The sequence below is a fragment of the Epinephelus moara genome, chromosome 14 (genome assembly GCF_006386435.1).
Source record: "Epinephelus moara isolate mb chromosome 14, YSFRI_EMoa_1.0, whole genome shotgun sequence".
In the NCBI taxonomy this organism is placed as follows: Eukaryota; Metazoa; Chordata; class Actinopteri; order Perciformes; family Serranidae; genus Epinephelus; species Epinephelus moara.
The window spans coordinates 2286757-2288121 of record NC_065519.1 but is presented as its reverse complement, the minus strand read 5'-3'; the positions used below and the strand labels follow the sequence as shown (position 1 = coordinate 2288121).

The window sequence follows — 1365 nt, the reverse complement described above, 5'->3', positions numbered from 1 at the left end:
AAAAAAAGTCATAGTATAGCATGTCGTCCAAAATCACGTAAAAAAAAGTCATAGTATAGCATGTCGTCCAAAATCACGTAAAAAAAAGTCATAGTATAGGATGTCGTCCAAAACTAAAAAAAAACCCCGTCATAGTATAGTATGTTGTCCAAAATCTATGAAAAAAAGTGATATTATAGTATGTCGTCAATATCTATGAAAAAGTCATAGTATAGTATGTCATGAAAAATGATTTCACAAAATACATAGAATGTCAAAAAAAAAAGAGTCATAAAAAAATCACAAGAATGTGAAAGTATAATGGATCATCAAAATGTTATGTATAAAAATGCAAATACAAATGCAGTACAGCATAAAAGTCATTTAAAAGTCACTCCATAAATATTCAATAATACAGTATGTTAAAACAAATTAGTTGGCTTCAGAATCTGACTCTGGTCTCTCGTTGCTCTCAGTGTTCAGAGACAGAAATAGAATTAAAGCTAAAAACAAAAACAACACAGCTGAATAAAAGCAAACATTGAGCAGTCAGTGACGGAAGATAAATAAACTGTGTGGATAAGCAATACAACAACATACAATGTATTGAAGTCAGACTGTAAACAATAGTACAGTAGTGCAGTGGTGCATAATGAAAACATTATGGAATAGATACTGAATGTAAAAGATACCTTTACATGACAGAGGTGGATATGTACAGTTTATACATGTCTACATGTCAGTGAACACAACACAGCAGCATAGGTTTTTATTTGACAGTGGTATGTACATGTTCCAGAAGCCAGTGTGTATTGAAATGATAAATAGAATATAGAGAGTTGTTTAACTGATGGTGTACGGTGCTCTGTAGCGCCCCCCAGAGGGGAGAAGTTTAAACAGTTCTGACTGTCTGCTGTCGTCTGTTCCTGTCCCGTCTGGTGAGAGCAGACTGATTGACGTGTAGAATTGTATCACAGCTCCTGAAGCAGGTTGAACTTCCTGTGCAGGTGCAGAGAGGGTGTTTTTCCTGATGGTGTTGATGTTGGAAGTCCATTTGAGGTCCTGGGAGATGATGGATCCCAGAGACCTTAAGGTTTCCACAGCAGACAGTGTTGTGGGGTGATGAAGGGGGCAGTGTCTGCAGACTCCTCCTGAAGTCCTCTTTCATTTCATGTTCAGCTGGTTCAACCTCCTGTCCCAGATGTCTGTAAATTTAAGGAGATAAACAGATTGGTCTTCTCTTAGTGTTGTATGTTGAAAGAAAAGCCAGATTTTAAAAAATCATTTAAAAATCTCTCTTTCGTTATTTTGATCAACATACTATACTATGACTTTTTTTTTTACGTGATTTTGGACGACATACTATACTATGACTTTTTTTTTTCA

At 35.7% G+C, this 1365-nt stretch overlaps 1 protein-coding gene across 7 annotated transcripts in view; it reads left to right on the top strand.

The window, feature by feature from the left end:
* Nucleotides 1–1365, top strand: part of dctn1b (dynactin 1b) — a 65521-nt gene that overhangs the window by 59466 nt on the left and 4690 nt on the right. The gene's annotated exons all lie outside the window — the stretch shown is intronic.